Source organism: Heterodontus francisci, chromosome 18, assembly GCF_036365525.1.
Source record: "Heterodontus francisci isolate sHetFra1 chromosome 18, sHetFra1.hap1, whole genome shotgun sequence".
In the NCBI taxonomy this organism is placed as follows: Eukaryota; Metazoa; Chordata; class Chondrichthyes; order Heterodontiformes; family Heterodontidae; genus Heterodontus; species Heterodontus francisci.
This window is the reverse complement of record NC_090388.1, coordinates 32978608-33000561: the sequence shown is the minus strand read 5'-3', so window position 1 is coordinate 33000561 and position 21954 is coordinate 32978608. Positions and strand designations below refer to the sequence as shown.

General features: G+C 43.6%; 1 protein-coding gene across 1 annotated transcript in view; it reads left to right on the top strand.

Annotated features, from left to right (window-relative positions):
- Positions 1-21954, top strand: part of cped1 (cadherin-like and PC-esterase domain containing 1) — a 312821-nt gene that overhangs the window by 213827 nt on the left and 77040 nt on the right. The window lies entirely within an intron of this gene.

Sequence of the window (21954 nt, the reverse complement as noted above, 5' to 3'; positions counted from 1 at the left end):
GAAACGCTTCTGATATTGCCTCAAACCTCTCTACTTTATTTTCCTTCTGCTCTTTTCTGTCTCCATTTGCATGTGCATATCGCGTATGCATGCTAGCGCGGGGCATGGCATGTGTCCCTAGGCGTTAACTGAATTAGAGTTTAAGTTTAAGGTTTAATAAATTTCACTTTTCTGCTTTAAACCTGAGAAAACCTGGTGTGCTCATTTCTTTGCCTTATAATTGGAAAGCAGTGAACAAGGATTCACCAAGGGGGAACTCAAAACACAGTGTGTTTAAAATTAAACCCTGTTACAATAAGACCAGGTGAAGATAGTAAAAGACTTCTAGACACCTTTCTCACCTGGTCGTAACACTTTCTTTTAAACTTAGGCGAAGGCTTTCATTTTTTTGTTCTTAACCAATAAAGCACTCGGGGGTTAAAAACACATTTTGTTAGGAAAAACGTTGTCTTCAGTCAGACGAGAGGTGAAAAAGGGGGCACCGTCCCTATCATCTCTCACTTGTCTGTAACAATTGCTATAATTATATTTAATATTCAGTGATAGATTGTACAGGCCACCTTCTTACAAAATATTATACGTTAGGATATATATTCAAGGATGAAAAGGAGATTCAAAAGGTTAAGAGTGATCTTAAAATACAAGCTATCACAGTAATGAAGTCTTTCCTACTAAAAAAGCACCATGGTGACATTTTGTATTTTATAATAGAGAAGCTTTTTATTAAATCCCTCTTCTTTTGAAGTTTATTTTTCTCCCTAACAGTCAAGGGTGTGAAGAAATGCCTCATTTTCTCAGCAAGAAAGTTAAATCTCCAAGGATTGCTTTGCAACAACATATCTTCAGAAGTGGCATACAGTTTGTCAGTCCATGAAATCCCCTAATTATGGTTTGTTGGAAAGAGGCCTTTAGCATAGTCTGCTGGTATTTTAAGCTTAACTTCTCTTTAAAGAGGTGGAGAACGGTATTCTTTTCTACTCCAAACAGAATCTACATAAACTACATTCTTCTATCCAGTCATCCCTTTTACCAGGCCCATCAGCACTGCTCAGACTGCTCCTTGCTGACAGCACAGAGAACTTACATTTAATTGTGAATTAACAAAACTTTATGCAATTACTCTAATTGATTGTAAGTGTAAAAAGTTTCACTGATTTGTAGACGACTAGTGGACCAAGATGTTTGAGGTATGAGCATTTACTGCAGTGCTCCACTGGATTCTCAAGGCAGCGGAATCTCAACCTCAGTAGCCCAATGGCCTGCTCGATGGTCACTCAGGTGGATCCGTGACAATTGTTGTACCTCTCCTCCGCTGCATTGCGAGGGCTCCTCACAGGCATAAGAAGCCAAGTCTTCAATGGGTATTCCTTGTCCCCGGGAATCCATCCCTGAAGGTGAGTGGGGGGCTTGTAAAGCTGTGGTGCTTGGGACTGTCGAAGTATGTAAGTGTCGTGGCTGCTTCCCAGGAAGTGGACACACACCTGCAGGAAACACTTTTGGTGGTCACAGACCAGTTGCACGTTGACTGAATGGAAGCCTTCCCTGTTGATGAGGGCAGCTGGCTGGTCCGTTGGAGTATTGATGGCCACATGTGTACATTCGTATCACACCTTACACCTTGGGTAATCCAGCAATTGCCCCGAACCCGATGGCCTGACTGTCAAGGTTGGTCCAGTAGCGCACATAGTCACCAGTCCTCTTGAACAGGGCAGTGATCACCTCCTTGGTGCAGCAGTGGACTGCTGGCTGGGAAACCCCACATATGTCCCTAGTAGATCCCTGGAAAGATCCAGATGCGTAGAAGTTTAGGGCCACTGTGATCTTCAGTGTGTGACCCCCAAATCCCATAGGTCGCAACTCACCTTGCAGCATGGCACATAAGTCAATGACGGCTTCCCTGGAGAGATGTTGTCTTCACTGACAATGGCGCTCGGACATTTGGAAGTAGCTGATTCGAGTTCAGTACAGACTCTGGCGCAGATGGGCCCTTCTTGGCATGGCCGGCTTCTGCTGCTCTCGCTGTGGAGCTTCACAGACAGGCACAGTTGCCTCCTGGCCCTCCCTCCATTGGAGGTGCCACATTACGCCATGGGGCTCCAAAAAGACAGGGTGTATGAGACCGGTGCCAGGGGACATGTGGGCCTACAGATCGCTGTCAATGCAGAAATGACCCTGCCTTGGCAACTGAGCTGTTGCCAATTCTCCACGCGGAGTCCCTGATTGAACGCAAAGCTCAACCTTGCATATTCCCAACCCTCTCTTCCAGCTGTATGAGCGACCAAACACATCACCCATTTGTAGCCCATTTCAGGCCCCCAAAGCCACGCAAAACCCTTGCAGAGCCCCCGAGACTCCAAGCCCCCTTGCAGAATACATAGCAACACAATACAACAGTGGCCTGCTAACTCCCCTCTTCACCTGTGCAGCAATGCCTAGGTCTGCCTCCCCGTCGAGGCACTGAAGCCTGTCGCCTCGGTACCGTCAAGTTTTAATGGTCGTAAATACGAAAGCACATGAATGCCACCCGCTGTCCACTAAATGAAGAGACAACCATTGAATTGCAAATAATGAGAAGTAAATGCATTATTAACCACCTCTCAGCAATTTAAAATAGCTTCTCGTCACGTAGGGGCGGCAGTGCAGCCTTTGTGCTTTCCTGCCACTGACAAAATGCGGAACCGACGTCACAATGCCAGATTTGGGCGGCACAGTGGTCAGCACCGCAGCCTCACAGCTCCAGTGACCCGGGTTCAATTCCGGGTACTGCCTGTGTGGAGTTTGCAAGTTCTCCCTGTGTCTGCGTGGGTTTTCTCCGGGTGCTCCGGTTTCCTCCCACATGCCAAAAAGACTTGCAGGTTGGTAGGTAAATTGGCCATTAGCTATTGTCCCTAGTATAGGTAGGTGGTAGGGAAATATAGGGACAGGTGGGTAATGTGATAGGAATATGGAATTAGTGTAGGATTAGTATAAATGGGTGGTTGATGGTCGGCACAGACTCGGTGGGCTGAAGGGCCTGTTTCAGTGCTGTATCTCTAAACATAAACTAAACTAAACATTTCTGGGGATGGTTCTGACGTAATTCTCCATTCCCACCCCTGCCTTCCTAAGCGGCATCGTACCCGCATTAAACAAACTCATTAAACTCTGCCCAGCACACTTTCTACTAACTGTCCATAGCGAGTGATGGAGGAAAATCCAAGGCTGGTTTTTCTCTTGCGTAGCCTAGGGATTTTGAGGCTAATTGTAACATCCCTCTGCCACTTCGGCTGAGATGACTTAATTCAACAGAACAGGGATCAAAGCTAGAACCTTCCTAGTCTGTGTGACTCAGCACATCAACTGGTACATTACTCCAGTTATGTGTTGGGTAGTTCTGTGTGAGTTTTATAGGACTTTTTAACTCTCAACTGCTTTAGAGTACCCAGATTTATTGATGTTAAAACACAGCAGGTTTACTGATAGAGTTGCTTACAAATTTAATAAGTAATGCAACTCAAAACTCAGATCGCTCAAATCCTTCTGCTTTGGGAAACCGAGGGGTAAATTGGTCAGTGACATTTTTCTTGGTCTCTGCTCTAGGTCTGTCTCCTCGATCTTCCTAAAAATGGTTGGTTTTATATAGAATGTTCTTGCTGGCAAAACAGGCTGCCAGTAATTTTCCCCTCCACTATTGCAAAAGCAGTTTGCTAATGTGTATGACAGCTTCGTACAGTATTTCAAGGCTTAGCTGTGCAGCTGTCTTTTCTTTAACCTTGTCCTTATCTCCATGAAAGTACATCATCTCAGTTAGCCTTCAGTAGTCTGAAGCAAAATAATAATACCTTTCAAACTTGGTCAAGCTTCCCAGCATGCTGTCTCGAACAGTCAAATTTAACAGTTCTGTGCTCTATCCTTTATTATTAATATTGTTTACCAAATTCTGCTCTTTTTGCAACTAATCCAGGGTTAGTCCATCCCTTTTAGTTTTCCTTAAAATTGGGATTAAAAGTCCATATTGAAAAGTCCAAAAATCTTTCAGTTTTGTAAACTTAAGATAAAATATCTTTGAGTTCTTAATATTCTTTGTAACTTTAAAAATGTATATTTTTTTACCATGTAACTACTGCAAAATGTTCTGCAAATTTCTATTGTTTGATATTATAAAACTGAATAACAGAAATATAAGAAAGCACAGAATATTTTGTAATTCAGAACATTCTATGTTGCAACAACTGTTGGTAGATCTTGACTTTTGGTCGGCCAATCAGCAGAGCACATTGGTTGGTTGGTCATCCCATAAGTGAAGTGGCTCCATAAATTTGAGCCTCTGGCCCCATTAAATTCACCAGGAAGTTGCAAGGTGCCAAACAGATGTCCAGACATATCTCGCCAGATTTGGCAAAGGGAAATGGGCTGGAGCTTCCCCTAGGAAGAGAAAGGGGAGGGTCGCGATTATGAAGAGTTGAGGTCCCGGGGCTCTAACCAGTCTCGAAAATGATAAATAAAATGTTTTCCGTATTAAAATGAGCGATTGCCTGAATTAGGTGAGGACTTTAGACGTCTGGCGGTAAGCTGCTTTTAAAATGGCGCCGGGCACATCACCAGTGTCCACAGGGTGGGAGGTTACTGACTCCATTTTGAAACCGTTATCACCCTATTAATGCCAGACAAAATCAATTCCAAATAGCTTGATACCATCCAAGACACAGCAGCTTACTTTGCTCTGTCCACTGAAATCAATATGCAGCTCTTCCATCACTGGTGCACTATATCTGCAGTATGTGCAATCTAAAGGATGCACTTTCGCAACTCACCAAAATTACTTTGACAGCCCCTCCCTGCCCGTTACTAAAAAAGCCAAGGGCAGTAATGTTGTAGAAACACCTCGCCTTCAAGTCACATCCCATCCGGACTTTGACATATATTGTCATTCCTTCATGGTCACTGGGTCAGTATCCTAGAATTCCCTAACAACATTGTAGGAACCCCAACACCACATGCACTGTAGTAATTTAATGGAGAAGACTCAACACTACCTTCTCAGGGTAACTAATGTTGCCCACATCCCAGAAAACTTTTTTAAAGTACTAATATCTGCAGGAGAAAGCATGTAGGCATTTATAGTTTTAGCAACCATAGTAGTATGTTTTGTTAAGCATTGAAATGAACAGTGTTATGCTAAAACAAGATAAAATCTACCTTTAATAAATTCATCTTGCAATAAGAATTTTGTTGCATTTTAAATTCATGCTGCTCCCTTCCAACTTCTACTGTCGCAGATCATAACAATTTGGGATTCACCCTAATAGAAAGTGGGTTGAAGATTCCCAACACCTGCTCTGAGCGTGCTCAGTGCACAGCAGACAGGACTTCCATTTCCACAAAGCAGCGAAAGTCCTGACAGTGACAACTTAAATATTTTTGCGCTTAATATATTGGATCAAGGATTTTGTTGCTGTTAAAATTTCATCTGCCTGCAAAATTTTTTTTAAACGCACCAGTTGTATATCTATTTCCTTTGAGTCATAGCATTAGTAATTTGATGGCTGCAAACTGATCAGACCAAACAATATATATAAAATAAATAAATGTGTGTGTGTGTATGTATATAAAACTCGCAGCTGTTCGAGCATTTGAGCTTAATGAAATGGTAGATGTTGGGTTGTTGTATGCTGTTCTGAGCCTGCTGTTTGCCAGCTTAAATTTGCTTTCTGGCATAGGCTTCATGCAATGTGTTTCTGTCCATGCGTTCAGACAATTCCCAGTCTCCTGTGGTTCACAATACTGCCCACTTGTTAGGTTGTAAAAGGTCAACTTTTAGTTTTTATAGACTGTGAAGTGAACCTTTAATTATAACCTGTGACATGACTCTTGATTACAAAAATAATAAATTAAAATGAATCGCGAATGTATTTTCTTGAAATCACTCAGTTTTGGCAATATGTATGAAGAAGCATTAATTCTAGCAAATTACACACCAAGCTACTTACAACAGGAATACAGAGGACAAAACCAAAAAGTGTTTTGTTTGAGTTGAGAGGATTTTTAATGTTGATTCAACTGCGGTTTCAGAGAATCAATTTATACCTTAAGTAGGTTTTTCTAGTTTTTACTTGAAATAATATTGCACACAATTTCTCAAAGGTTGCTGTTTTAAAATGCCAGCCGACAGTATAGCATAAGCCCACAACAGAGGGAATCTGATCCTTTGGAGCTACACTTGTGAGCTTTGCTGACTGATGGTAAGTGGTGCAACATTCAGGCAGGCTGGGCTCAGAGCTGCAATTTGTTCAAATCACAGTAAGATTACTTTCAAGGCCACATAAGGGGAGATTTCAGTTGATGGAAAACCTCTGAGAAAAGTGGAATCTCCAGTTCTCTTTTACTTCATATAAAACTAAAGCGCAGTCTTAACTTGTAATCTTAAGGATACTCAACAGAGCCACATAATCTTTTGTTACGAGTGTGACCAACATGAGTAATAGTGTAGAGCTCCTGATTCAGCTTTTCCTTTCTGGCCTTCTCAATGCTTACAGTAATTTTGTAGGAAAAAATAACTTTGGTGCATATCTTACAACCAAAGGGAACATCATCAATTGAAATTATTCACAAATTGCAGTTGATTTAATCTTGTATTCAAAGTGTTATTTGCTTTTGTTCTACCCTATTTTGATAAATGTAGTCCAGCTGCTATTTAAACTCATTTCTTTCTGTGCCTTACAATTTTTCCCATCATACCTTAAAATGTTCTGCTCCATTTTTTTTTCAAGCACATGATATGGAATTGTGCAGTGCAGTGACTGGTGTTGGAAGGGCTGTTTTTCCAAAGGACTCATGGAAAAACTGGAGAAAAATTTAGGGTTCCAGTAAGGCAAATATTTACATTGCCTTGGAGCTAGAGGAACTTGGCTAAATTTGCATTCTACATAGGCCATTATGCTTTCTACTCCTCTCCGCATAAACCTAAGAGCCACAATAAAAGATACGGGGATTAACTTTTCATTTTTAGTATTTCTGGCTCTGAGCTACATGCTCATGGGAGCCCCACAACTAAATTCCGAATATGTGCTCTAACGTTTGGAGCTCTGCAGCAGGAGCACTTAAGAAGAATACTTAAACTGCAAATTCAAAAGACATTTGGATAATTAACTTAACATTATTAGCATTAGAAGTGATTTTATTTCTCAATTGTCAAGAACACAATCAATAATTTATATCAAACTTTGTGGGTAGATTTTCTCCCAAGGGGTGTTCCGATGGCTGGCTAGCCAATCAAAGAACAAAGAACAGTACAGCACAGGAACAGGCCATTCGGGAGGGTCAGGCCTGATCAACATGTGGTCAGCAAGCTTCGGGTGGAAAATGAGAGCCTCAGGGCAGCCTGCCAGTTCAACACCACCATGATATTAGGTGGCCCTTGCCAGACGCCAGTCTGGTAAAAGATACATCCGGAAGGGGCATTTGTTTTCGGGAGGTGGGACCCGGTGCGACAGCAGCCTCATTGTTCCTACTCAGGTTGAGCATTCCTACTGCTCCCAGCCCCACAAAAATAAATTAACACTTACCTTTTGGGCTACTTGTTCTTTGCAACTGAAACTGCATGCTCCAACAGCTGAGTCCTAAAATGCCTATGTATTTCAAAGTTGCATAGAGTACGTCAGCACATGAAATCTGGAGGATATCGTAGAGCCCCTCCTGACCTATCAAGGCAACAAAAGCACCTCGAAGTCCCCAATAGCTCTTTCATAGACCACTCTAGTAGAGACATGGGTCTCATTGACTAGGTCCTTAGCTGCTATTCTGGCCATTTTTAGAGGGATTAATAGTGATGGCAGCAAGTATGCCTGGTCACCTACAAGCCCTCTAGTCACATAATTATCATCCTCGAAGAGGACGGAATTCCTAAGGCCAAATGCATCTTGGCAACTTCCAGCAAATTTCATATGGAGGATTCTTTGCATATTTTCATCAACAATCTGGAAATTAAGCAAGTAGTAAAGTTTTTTGTTCAGTTAGTTGAGGATGTTTACTGCACGAGCTCGTAAAGCAATGTGGTGCCATCTATGGCATCCGGCACTTTTGGAAACCCAGCGATGCCTTAAAGCTGGATAGCCCGAGTAAGCGGCTGCCTTGCTGCAGTGCCACTCTGGATGAAACCCCCAGCTCTCAGAAAAAAAGTGTCAGTTACTTGATGAGTACATATCCAGATGGCACCCTTGTTGATATTTCATAGATCTCCACGTATGCATCAGTTTTCAAGTTCATGATCTTGTGTTCAAGTCCCTTCATTGCCTCACCCCTCCCTATATCTATAACTTCCTCCAGCCCTATAATTCTCCCAGAACTCTGTGTTCCTCCAACTCTGGCCTTTTGTGCATCCCCCACTTCCTTCACCCCATCATTGGTGACCGTGCCTTCAGTCTACTAGACCCTAAGCTCTGAAATTGCCTCCCTAAACCTCTTTCCCTCTCCTCCTTTAAGATGTCTTTGATGAAGCTTTAGATCACTTCCCTTCTTCTTTGGCTGATTGTCAAGTTTTGTCTTATTGTGTTCCTTTAAATCACCTTGGTCTTTTTACTACGTTAAAGGTGCTTTATAAATGCAAATTGTTGTTGCTTGTGGCATGAAATTTGAATATAGTCATGACATTTACAGCCACAGGAAAACCTGTCTATGCTGATGACCTTGGCTGCAGGTCTTTATACCGTAGCGTACACAGTTCTCCTGCCTCTTTGATGAAGCATATTCTTTTAACATAGAGTTTTTAACTAAGATACTAAGGATTTACAGGACCTATAAATCTTTTAGGGAGGTGTCATATCTTGGGTGCATCCATTTCAAATGCAGCTTCACTCTTCTTTCTGCCATCCTCTCCTGCTGTTCCCTCTCTTCCATTATAATAGCAAACAAATAAACATCCATTGTGGGTCCCTTATTGAGTGCTGAGAACTGTGGGTGGGGGAAAATATATCACCTATGCAACAACAACAACTTACATTCATACAGCACCCATAGTGGTACACCTTTAAGTAGGTGTGGCTGATACATGTACATCACCAGATAGGAAATGATGTAAGGTATCACAGGATAGGTAGTCTGCAGTGTGTAATCATTCAAGTAACACGTGTTATCAAGAGCTCTCCAAGATTGTACATGTGCTACCTAATCTTCATGAAAAAAGAACCCATATTTGAGTTTACCAATCCCATTTGAGTGGTTGGTGCATTTGTGTTCAGTAATAAGAAAAGGAAACACAATATAGTGGGTGCTTGTGGTTTTTGAAGATTTTCAAGTTTTAAGCACACCATCTACAACATCGTGGCAGCCAATGCAGTTTGAAGGCTCTGCACTCATGTAGAGAGACCAGCTGCAACAACTCTGCCACATCGGGATGTTGAATTCTTCAGACTTGGTTCAGAGGTCCACAGACCTACTGAGCATTGGCACGTGCAGCAGCTCAGCAGTGTGTTGAGTTCTCACAGAACACTAAGAAATCGGAGAGCTTCCAGTTCATTTTGAAACTGCAGCAGTGATCTGTAAGTTCAACAGAGGCTGAAAATATAGCTCCAGGAGATGCAGCGCTAAGCAATACTCCAAGTAGCAACTGTGAATAAAGGGGTCGCTGGATTGGTTTAGATAGGTGCTAGGGAAGTTCAATCAAATGGCAGGCTCAGGAAGGCTTCGAAATGTCGGGAGAAGCCATTGCAGCCATTTCAGTGTTTTTGGGTGTCGTGGTGATTTCGAGCCAAAACACCACTTTGTGGGCGAGGCCTGAAAAAGCACGCAAAGGTGGCAACAGCACCACACCATCCGTAGCAGTAAAAAAGAATACGAACAGGGTGTGGTAACCTGAGGTACTGCAGGTTCTCGAATCTGCAGCACTTTTAATCCTGAATACTGGAAAAGCAGGAAAGCTTGTTTCTAAATCACAAAACAGAGAGTCCTGGAAACATCGACACAATGTCTATCAAGATCCTGGGCTGAATTTTACGCTGCCCCAGCGGGTCGGATGGTGACGTGAGGGCAGATGGGGGTGGCATAAAATTGAGCGGGAGGCTCCAGGATGTCTTCCTGCCCTGCTCCCGCCTCCGGTCAACTTTACAGCGGTCGGGCGGAGGGGGGAAAACGGCCCACCTACCCGAGGCCAATCAAGGCGCTTAAGTGGCCACTTAAGGGTCCTCACCTGTCTCCACGGGTATTTACCCGTGGCAAGCGGGCGTGCTGGGGATGTGAAAGGCCGCCTAGCGATACCTGCCGTCCTTTACGAGCGCCGGGGGGGGGGTAGCATAGCAGTCGGGCACAAGGTGCCCGATTGAGGGCCGCCCCGCCTCCCAATCCACCCCTGGGACCCAAGACGCGCCCCCCTTCCCTCGAAACGACCACCCTAGCCTCACCAGGGCACAACTGATATCCCTGGTGAGGCATACCCAACTTACCTTCCCTCCTGGCTCCATGTCGTCAGCTGGGCTGCAGTCCCAGCAGTGGCCACCGCTCCCACTGATTGGCCGGCAGCTCAATAAGGTGGGACTTACTCCCTCAAGCGGGTGGAAGTCCAGCATCGAGACAATTAAAGCCCGGGGACCGATAAAATGTGGGACGGATCCCCGGGCTAGGTGGAAGCGTGTTCACCACTGACTTTTACATCGGTGGCGAATTCCCGTCTGCCTAAGGTAAAATCCCGTGTCTCAACTGGAAGGCAGCAGACATTCTCTCTGAATTTAAGCTGTTCATGCCGCACATAGAATTATGGTTTATCGATTTGGCAGTGTCAGAACCGTACAAGCAAGCAGTCAAGATAAAAATCGCAATTGGAAATGAAGGGCTTCACAGATTTAACGTGTCTGGGTTACCGGAAGAGGAACAAAAGGATCCCAACAAGATATGGTCCATCTTAGATGCTCAACTGCGGGTCAAGCTCCACTTTCGCATTCATCACCCGGAATTCATTTTCTTCAGACAACAGCCAAAGGTGGCCGTAGATCACTTTGTTATTCCCTGTAGAGGCAAGGGTAGAGATTGTGATTTTTCTGATACAGAATTGTCTGAGAAAATCGAGTTGGTGATAGCATCAACATCTATTGAGATCAAGAGCTCTCCAAGATTATTCATGAAGATTTAAGTCGCACATGCACAAAGAACCCATACTTGAGTTTACCAATCTCATTTGAGCAGTTGGTGCATTTGTGTTCAGTAGTAAGAAAAGGAAACACAACAGCATCTTTAACATAATAAAACATCCCAAGGCACTTCACTGGAGCATTATAAAGCAAGATCAGACACCAAGCCACATAGAGCAATATTAGGGCAGATGGCCAAAAGCTTGGTCAAAGAGGTAGGTTTTAAGGAGCATCTTAATGAAGGAAGAAAGGTAAAGAGTTTAGGGATGATATTCCAGAGCCTCGGGCCTGGTTAGCTGAAGGCATGGCCACCAATGGTGAAGCAATTAAAATTGGGGTGTTCAAGAGGCCAGAATTAATCTGTAGATATCTTGGAGTGCTGTGGGACTGGAAAAGATTACAGAATTAGGGAGGGACAAGAGCATGGAAGCTTTCGGAAAAAAAGGATGAGAATTTTAAAATCAAGGTGTTGCTTAACTGGGGGCCAATGTAGGTCAGCGAACAGAGGGGTGATAGGTGAATGAGATTTGATGTACATAAGGAAATGGGCAGTAGTGTTTTGTATAACCTCAAGTTTTCAGAGGGTAGAATATGGGAGAACATCTGGAAGTGTGTGGGAATGGTCAAGTCTAGAGGTAACAAAGGCATGAATGAGAATTTCAGCAGCAGATGAGCTGAGGCAGGGGTGAAGTTGAGCAAGGTTGTGGAGGTGGAACTAGGCAGTCTTAGTGATGGTGTGGATATGTGGTTAGAAGCTCATCTTGGGGTCAAATGTGACACCAACATTGCAAACGGTCTGATTTAGTCTCAGACAGTTGCCAGGGAGAGAGATGGAGTGGGTAGCTAGGGAACAGAGTTTGGAATGCGGATTGAAGACCATGGCTTCAGTGTTCCCAATATTTAATTGGAGGAAATTTCTGCTCATCCAGTACTGGATGTCGGATAAGCAGCCTGATAATCTAGCAACAGTGGAGGAGTCAAGAGAGGTGGTGGTGAAGTAGAGCTGGGTGTCATCAGCGTACATGTGAAAACTAACACTGCGCTTTCAGGTGATGTTGTTGAGAGGCAGCATGTAGTTGAGAAATAGGAGGAGGCCAAGGATAGATCCTTGGGGGACAACAGAGGTGACAGTGTAGGAGTGGGAAGAGAAACCGTTGTAAGTGATAATTTTGCTACGATTAGATAGGTAAGAATGGAACCAGGTGAATGCAGTCCCACCCAGCTGGATGGCAGTGACAGGCATTGAAGGAGATTGATGTGGTTAACCTCCTGTGTCAAAGGCTGCAGACTGGTTGAGAAAGACAGGAGGGTAAGTTTATCTTTGTCACAGTCACATAGGATGTTATTTGTGACTTTGGTAAGAGTCATTTCGGTACTGTTGCAGGGCGGAAACTTAATTGGAGTGATTCAAACATGGAGTTCTGGAAAAGATGGGCATGGATTTGCGAGGTTAGAACATATTTAAGAACTTTGGAGAGAAAAGGGAGGTTGGAGATGAGGCTTGTTCTGAAAAATAACCTAACTGTGACCTCGTATTAGTTGATCCAAACAATGAGCACCAGAAGTGGTAAAGCTTTTGAATCCCCAGCAATTTTATTCGTGTATTTCATAAATGGGAATATTCACCAAAATTGTATTTTTAAAAATTGTAAGTAATTCTTTTCTCTATTTTCCTTGGAAATTAGGTTTGTGTTATAATTTACAGTGACATTATACTTCAACTTTAGTATCAAAGTGAAGTGGCTTTGGGTGTGCTATGTAAGAGTAGCTGTATAACCTGGCAGTCAGGTTCTGCTCTGATTCCTGAGCCACAAAGTGAGTGATCACCTCTGCTAAGTAATCTTATCATTCGGGCTTCAAACCACATGTTGTATATCTCCAGTCCAGTGTAAAACCAGATTTTATAAGTGTATTGGTCATCTATTTATCAGATTTTTAAAAACTTAGTCTAAAATCTTTTTAATGTTACAAGAGAACAATGTCCCACTTGCTCTCGCATAAAATGAAAAAAATTGCCCACCTTGAGATCAAGCACAGAGCTCCAATGACATAGCCTGATATGTGAGGGATGCATGGTAGGAGAACTTGGGTCTTTCAGCTGCAGATCATACTATACAAGTAATATACTATACTATACTATCTTTCTGAGAGCATTATCTGTAGCGTATTTGTAGCTTTTTTAAATTCATTCATGGGATGTGGGTGTCACTGGCCAGGCCAGCATTTATTGCCCATCCCTAATTGACCTTGAGAAGGTGGTGGTGAGCTGCCTTCTTGAACCGCTGCAGTTCATGTGGGGTAGGTATACCCACAGTGCTGTTCGGAAGGGAGTTCCAGGATTTTGACCCAAAATACACAAAAGTATGTTAACAATTCTTAAGGTATCCTCTGGATAAATTCTGTCAGGTATCTTCCTTAAGCTAGTTTTTCCATTTACTTCTGACTTCTATTCTTTGACAGTATTTGATTGGTTTATCATTTTATAAAAGAAAAATTCACAATTTAACAAAATATAAAAATATTAGGCTATTGTCTTTACTTCCACATTATAATACTTTTATAAAGATGTTTCTGAAAAACTATACAAGAGGCATTTTAGAAAGGGAATTTATGAGGGTTTTAAGAGTGAGGTGTTATGTGCATTGCAGCAGAAGGTGTGGTGTATCAGAGACCTATAAAGAGAGTTTACTATATTTCTTTTCACCTTTTGCAGATAGAAAAAGAACCAAATGCACGTTGTTGACTTTTGAAAAGCAAGGCAGTTAAATAAGGTTTCAGCTGAGTAGGAATCATAAACTGTTATTATGCTTTTCATTCCTAGTGGTTTTATGTTTTATTGCTATCTGGGTAGGCTATCACTGTTTGCCTCAAAATATGAGATGGTTTGGTCATTGTGGTGAGCAATGAGTGACTGAAACACTACCATATATATAATTTTGCAAAGTGCAAACAGATGTTCAATAAGGTATCTTACTGAAGAAAAAAATCACGGAAAATAAACTATTTTCAAAGCTATTTGGATATGTTTATAGCAATACAGCAAGTAACACATAGAGTAACTTTTCTTAGATCATCTTGACATAGCTTCCATATGAGAAGAATCAAATGGCAATCTGCATTACTAGTTTATATGCATTGCCTATTCTGTCATAGATACAGTTGTTACCTATTTTTCCTTCATGTTGCTTTTTAAAGGTTCAATTTGGATTTTCACATCAAAGCAAAATGCATCTGTCTATAGCATTGCTTAATCCTTTTGCTAGAGTAGCATAAGGTCTGTCTCATACAAACAGTGGGAAAAAATGTGGTTTGAAAATATTTTGTTGCCCACTCACTTAACCTGTCTATATCTCTTTGCAGCCTCTTTGTGTCCTCCTCACAGCTTGCATTCCCACCTGACTTTGTATCATCAGAAAATTTAGCTACATTACTCTCTGTTTCTTTGTCTAAGTAAATATAGATTGTAAATAGTTGAGGCCTAAGCACCGACTCTTGGGGCACTCCACTAGTTACAGCCTGCATACAGTTACAGACAGAGGAGGATGAGAGTTAAATCTGGCACAGAAAGAGAAATAGAGAAAAAGATTGAAGAGACAAAAAAAGCTACAGAAAGGAAAAGCAAGTTTTTTTTTTAAAAAGTGAAATTTTACATTTTTAAAATCTCCGAGCAACAATTCGCTACCTGAAAAAAATGAGACTACACATTTTTTATTTTTTCATTTCTGGGCCAGAGAGGTTGTTTTGCAGACATTAAAAATGATCATGTTGTTAAAAGGGTACTTAAGCTATTAGTTACTAGACTTCATTTTCTGTGGCAAGTTTAATGGGCAATTAATGTGAAAATGCAGCAGCTTCATGAAACTCATGGCAGCTAAGGACAGGATAACGTTTTTGCAAAACTAACAGTGACAGCGAAAATCGTCCAGCAACTTGTGGCGATTCGCAATTCATGGGGTATCTCTTCCTCGTCACAAATTACTGGCCAATTTGCACATTAATACCATCTCCCCTTGACATTCAATGGCATTACCATTGCTGAATCTCCCACTATCAACATCTTAGGGGTTACCATTGACCAGAAACTGAACTGGAGTAGCCATATAAATACCGTGGCTACAAGAGCAGGTCAGATGCTAGGAATCCTGCAGCGAGTAACTCATCTCCTGACTCCCCAAAGCCTGTCCACCATCTACAAGGCACAAGTCAGGAGTGTGATGGAATTCTGTCCACTTGCCTGGATGGGTGCAGCTCCAACAACACTCAAGAAGCTAGACACCATCCAGGACAAAGAAACCAGCTTGATTGGCACCCCATCTACAAACATTCACTCCCTCCACCACCGACGCACAGTGGCAGCAGTGTGTACCATCTACAAGATGCACTGCAGCAACGCATCAAGGCTCCTTAGACAGCACCTTCCAAACCTGCGACCTTTACCAACTAGAAGGACAAGGGCAGCAAATGCATGGTGGGTAAGTGTGGGGTTATTCACTTGGTAGTAAGAATAGAGAGCATAATATTTGCTAAAAGGCTTGAAACTTTGAAATGTTCATGTTCAGAGGGACTTGGGTGTACTTGTACAAGGAACACAAAGTTAGCATGCAGTTACAGCAAGCAATTAAGAAGAGAAATGGCATGTTGGGCTTTATTACAAGAGGATGAGTGTACAAGAATAAGGAAATCCTGCTACAGTTGTACAGGACTTTGGTGAGACCACTCCTGGGCACTGTGTGCAGTTTTGGTTTCCATATTTAAGGAAGGATATGCTTGCATTGGAGGCAGCACAATGAAGGTTCACTAGATTGGCCCCTTGGATGAAAGGGTTGTCCTATGATGAGAGGCTGAGTAAACTGAGTCTATATTTTCTGGAGTTTAGAAGAATGAGAGGTGATCTCGTTGAAACATACAAGATTATGAAGAGGCTTGATAGGGTAGACACTGAAAAGTTGTTTTCCCTGGTTGGGGATTCTAGAACACGGGGACACAGTCTCAGCCACTCTAAGGGTTGTGAATCTTTGGAATTCTCTACCCCAGAGGGTTATGGATGCTCCATCATTGAATATATGTTAAGACTGAGATAGACTGATTTTTGGTCTCTCAGAGAATCAACGTGGGCAGGAAAGTGGAGTTGAGGCTGAGGATCAGCCATGATCATGTTGAATGGTGCAGCAGGCTCAAGGGACCATATGGTCAACTCCTGCTACTATTTATTAGTTCTTTTGTTCTTATCTATTTCTCAATCCTTAAATCTCTTGTTCGCCAAGGCCACAGATGCCCGTTTGTCTCATTACACTGTTATCAGCTACACTTCCAGCAATTAACAGGGCAAACCACTTTTAAGCTGAAGGATACAGGAAGAAGTCTAACTAATCGGACATGTTGTGAGATGCCCTGCTCCAGAAATTTCTGACCTATTGGGCTGTATTTTAACTCTTGAACCCACTCATAGTGGGGGAGCATGGCAGCCAGTCAGGAACATAGAAGTTTATGCAACGGGCTTTGCCATGCCTCTTTAACTCAGCCATAGTATTGGCATCCTGCTTCTGGGCTTCCCGACCAATGAAGCAGGCGTTCGTGAATACAATAACTGTGCAATCCTATGTTTCACGCAAGTTGGCTCTGTTAGGAACAAAAGTGGAAAGTGTGTGGTGACAAAGACTTTTCAAATGAAGAATTTTATAGCACTAGTGAAGGGACAGAAATAAGAGCAAAATACAGTCAGTAATCAGGAGATAACTTGAATGGTTTCAAACCCTAAAACCATGGTGGTATTGTTTTCTTCGGCTCCTTTCCTGCTCAGTTCTCCCCGAGTGGGCCCAGTGAGGTATTTCATTCAATAGCTTAGCAAAATAAGTTAGGGAGAGTCCCTGTTTCAATTTTTAGTCTGTATTGAATTGATGAACGTCTTTCTTTCCCCTCCCACACTTACCCTTTTCCTCTCTCTACTCTTCCTCCTCCAGCAGTGAACGGCCACACTTCAGCAATGTGTGGCTGACTCCAGGGCCCTCTCATTAGTCACAATGATACACCAGCTTCCTTACTCCAGTTTAAAATAAACTTCATACTGTTTCATGACATTACTACAATGTGATCAATTTAAATTAGTTCAGTCTAGTCCACATTACAATATATTTACCAAGATGGGATCAGAAAAGTCTTACTGATTTTGCCCCACATCAGACATTGTGTAAAATTCACAACTTCTATTGGAATTGCTGAGGTTTAATTGCCTCTTTCTCGAACTTTACTGAAATAATATTGTTGTAATATGAAAAGTGAGAAACACGAATATTTCCTTATAATAAATATTAAGCACTAATACAAACTAATATTTATGCATCTTTTACCACATTCAACTTTATTTAAAAAAAATTAATTTTTGTGATGTGTCAAAGATGATTAAATTGATAATTGTTTCAAAGTCCTAACTTGTTAATTAAATCACAGTTAGACGCAGTTGAATTACACCACAAACCTTTGATTCAATTATTCTTCGAAAAATCTTCTTCAGAAAACTTGTTTAGTAACTAAAATTTCTATCCATGCACAGTGAAGAACTGAATTTTGATGTGAGTTGCTCTCCTCGCTGAGGAACTGCAATTTCTGCTGTGAAGATACGAATTTGTTGTACAGAATTTACCCCTTACATTAATGTACAAAGTGGGGAAAGACTGCAGTGAGAGAGAGAAAAAGACAGACAGGAACTAGTCACTGAAGGCCACGGGACTATGTATGTCCGCGTCAGCAGTGGGGTGATCATGAAGTGGGGGAAAGGATTTCAATCGGGGCAGGAGGGGGGAATTACTTGTATGGGCTGCTGATCTTGGTGGGGTGGTTACGGAGGGAATTGGAAGCATGGTGGTGGGGGGGAAGGGGGGCATCGGGGGCCTTGTGGTGGTGATGAGGGGGAGAAAGCCGAGGGCCTGGCTGGGGGCAGTGGGAGCATCAGGAGCCTTGGGGTAGTGTGGGGGGGGTGCAAATCGGAGGCTTGGTGGTGGGGGATATCGGAGGTCTCATGGTGGGGAGTTCAGAGGCCCTGATTTGTTTGGGGGGTGGGATTGGGAGCCTGGTGATGGTGGGGCGGTGGGGGGGGGGGTGGTCAAGCCCTTTTAGTGAGCTCAGAGTACTCACGAGGAAGGTTGCGGGGGTTGGTGTCTGATCGCAGAGGTTCCTCAGGCAGAGGTCTAGATCCAGGAGGTAGGTGTAAAAGCTCTTACCTCCTGAATCCACCAAGTCCTCACTTCGATGAAGCTGCTGGGTTCCCTGCTGCTTGGGAACCCCGGCTGACCAGATTTAAAGTGGAACAAACTGAATGACAATGAGGCTCGTAGCCTCATTATCATTTGTAAATTCCAACCAGCCTCCTTGGAATGGTTTGGCCATCTGTCCACCTTCTGGATGTGGGCAGGTTGGAGGCGGGCTTGGATGAGAAACAGCTTTTTCACACTACAGCCACCCCAAACCTGTTCATTTTTTTTTAGATTAAAGCTCCTCCCCTTATCTTGCAGTCAGCTTTTGTTAGACCTGCACGGTTCTAGTCCAAAACAACCTAGAGCCTCATTCTAATATTATAATCGATGCAGATTATATTAAAACTAGTATAGGTACGATTCTCCAGTGTTCTGGCTGTTCTGTGTTTGGACTACTGATATAAAACAATCCAGCATTGGATATTTTCTGGGCTGAGAAAGTTTCTATTCAATGGCCAATGATGATTTAGACGTAAATGTTGAATGTTTCGGCATTTTATTTATTTTTGAGAGTTTATTTTGCCTCAGATGATTGAATATGAATGACAAGCAAGTGAATGTAGGTTCCTGCATTCTTAGGTCATGGGGAAAAAATCAGAAAGAAATTCTCAGACTTTAGAAAGTTTGACAAGACTAGGTGCTCACTCAAAGTAGATCCATAGTGGTTTACTCTCAGACTGGTAAAGTCTCAATGAGACATCATGCAAAGCATTCAGTCAACCACTCAGCAATTTTACACATGAACATCTCAATAAAGCTACACATCAACACTGCTGCAGGTCCGACTTTGTTAGCAGCACCGTGCCTCCAATGTTGTACATATATCGTTCAAGTTTTACTGGCAAACAAAGTACTTGCATGATGTATTTTCATGGATTCCCATAAGGTGGCACATAGATGGGGCACTGAAGTGACAATGACGTAGACCTCTGCCTTAATTGCCTTCATTGGGCATTAAGGATCACCTGGGCAGAGCACGGAAAGGAAAATCTGGAACGAAAACAGAAAATGCTGGAAATACCAAGCAAGTCTGGCAGCATCTGTAGAGAGAGAAACAGAGATAATGGGCGGAGTTTAGTGAGGCCCTTTGAAGCAGGAATGGAAGAATGGGGGGCTGGAGAATAGCGACGAACACACCCGCCCAGAAATCTGATGTCATAACATTGGTTTGGGACCTGACTACCCACAGTCCTCGGATTATCAGAGGTCTCAGCCAGCCGCTCGGGCACATGCTTGTGACCCTGATTCTAAAGTCGAGCGCACACCCACCAAGGTGAAAGTATCTGCACTGGTGGAAGTTGCAGGAGCGTCATGGGACAGTGCATTGTCTGACTACTCATCCTCAGAGGTTGACTGCTGTCACCCTTTCGATTGAGTCTCCTGCAGACGCCGACCTGTGTGAGAGAGCACAAATGTGAGGGTTAGGTATTGCAGATCTCGTCATGATATCCATGCATTATGTGGATCTCCAGATGTGTGCTGGATGTCTACAGAAGAGAATCCTCACTCTCCTGCGTGGAGACGCCAGTCTCACCATTTGCGATTGAGTGGCCACCCTGGATCCCAGCCAACTCTTTTGCTTCAGGCCCAGCTGCTGAGAGAGGCTGTATGTCAGCAGTTCCTCCGCTAGTCTGCGAGGTCTCCCTGTTATTATGAGCCTGCTTATCCTGCAAATGGAAAGAGGGAGATAGTCATACTTCACAGCAAGAGCTACAGCGGCAGCCCCTCGTCCCTTGCAGGGCTCACCCCCACGCCAGCTGTCAGGTGATGTAATGGGGGTGATCTGTGAAAGAAGGTGGCCTGTGGCCGAGATGAGGCCATGAATCTTGCAGGAGGTGTTGATGCCTATCCCCCTTTGCCTGCACCTTTGTGGTGCCTCCCGCCCCATGTCATGCACCCTGCTGCATAGTCACATGCAATCCCAAAAAAGGAGAGTGATATAGAGACTCACCTTGGCAGACCAAACGAGGTCGTTGACTCTCTTCCCGCACTGGATGGATGTTCAGGGGGGTGACCCCACGTCTGCTGACCTCCTCTACGATCTCCATTCAGTCTTGCTTGGTCGGGCAGGAGGACTTGTTCTTGCCATCCGTGGGGAAGAGGAGCTCCCACCTTTCCCTTGCAGCCGAGAGGAAAATCTCCAGGGAGGCATCGCTAAACCATTAGGCAACCTGGTGTCTTGCCTGAGCCATCCTGCAGTTTTCTTGACAGAAGGGTGGGAGGTCCAGGCATCACTGCAGCACCAGTCTCAGCAGCAAACAATGAAGGACAGAGGCAGCAATGAAAGCAGGGCTGGCAGGGCTTTAAATATGGCACCAGCACCTGCTCCAGAGTCATCCGATGCTGCACTCGGCACCTCAAATCCCAACCCTGTCATGTAGTTGGCCGTGCCCCACGCCTCAATTATGATAATTGGCTGCTCACTGCCTAATTGCGGTGGGCCGGGCCACACAAGTGCCAAGTGGCAACAGCGTACACTTCCAGTTCCGCCACCGGAAGTTGTAATGCGAACAATAAATCCAGCCCAATGTTTCAGGTTGAAACATTCCTTCTGGCATGGAGGATGGCATTACTCCTTACAGAATCTGCTACAATTCCCTTCCATTACTTTCAGTGGAAAGAAAATTGGGTGGGTTCTGTTTCTTTATTTTTTCATGAGATGTGAGCATCACAGGGAGGGCCAGCATTTATTGCCCATCGCCAGTTACCCTTGAGAAGATGGTGAGCTGCCTTCTTGAACCACTGCAGTCCATCTGATGTGGGCACACCCACAATGCTGTTCGGAAGGGAGTTCCACGTTTTTGACCCAACAGCAGTGAAGGAACAGCTCCATAGTTCCTAGTCAGGATGGTGCGTTGCTTGAAGGGGAACTTGCAGGTAGTGTTGTTCCCATGTGCCTGCAGCCCTTCTCCTTCTAGGTGGTAGAGGTTGTGGGTTTGGAAGGTGCGGTCAAAGAAGCCTTAGTGAGTTGCTACAGTGCATCTTGTAGATGGTTCACACTGCTGCCATTGTGCATCGATGGTGGAGGGAGTGAATGTTGGTGGTGGTTGGGGTGCCAATCAAGTCGGCTGCTTTGTCCTGAATGGTGTTGAGCTTCTTGAATGTTGTGAGAGCAGCACCCATCCAGGCAAGTGGAGAGTATTCATCACACTCCTGACTTGTGCCTTGTAGATAGTGGACAGGCTTTGGGGAGTCAGGAGGTGAGATACTCACTCCAAAATTCCTGGCCTCTGACCTGATCTTGTGGCCACAGTGTTTATATGGTTGGTCCAGTTAGGTTTCTGGTCAAAGGTAACCCCCAAGCTGTTGATGGTGGGGGATTCAGCGATGAATGTCAAGGGGAGATGGTTAGATTCCTTCTTGTTGGAGATGGTCATGCCTGGCAGTTGTGTGGCATGAATATTATTTGCCACTTATCAGCCCAAGCCTGAATGTTGTCCAGGTCTTGCTGCATATGGATATGGACTGCTTCACTATCTGAGGAGTCACGAATGGTGCTGAACACCGTGAAATCATCAGCAAACATCCCCACCTCTGACTTTATGATGGATGGAATGTCATTGATGATGCTGCTGAAGATGGTTGGGCCTAGGATTCTACCTGCAGGA